We start from the raw sequence: 265 nt of genomic DNA on the forward strand, positions 1-265 counted from the left end.
GGATTCAGATCTTTTGTTCATAGGGTCGCTATCAGTTGTACTTGACTCAACAGCACCTAACGACAAACAACGAGTTGAGGAATTGACTCAAAGGAAGTGGCTTGGGGGTCAAGTCTAAGGATGATGCACGACCAGGCAATGTTTTATTCTCTTGTCCGTTGAATCACTACAACCAGGAACCGACTCAACATAACTGAATAACAACAACTGAATGAAAGCGTAATTGCACTCTTGCAGAAGGAGCTATGAATATCCTTCACTCTTC

Source organism: Elephantulus edwardii, unplaced genomic scaffold (assembly GCF_000299155.1).
Source record: "Elephantulus edwardii isolate Elephantulus edwardi_28Jun2011 unplaced genomic scaffold, EleEdw1.0 scaffold00089, whole genome shotgun sequence".
NCBI lineage: Eukaryota > Metazoa > Chordata > Mammalia > Macroscelidea > Macroscelididae > Elephantulus > Elephantulus edwardii.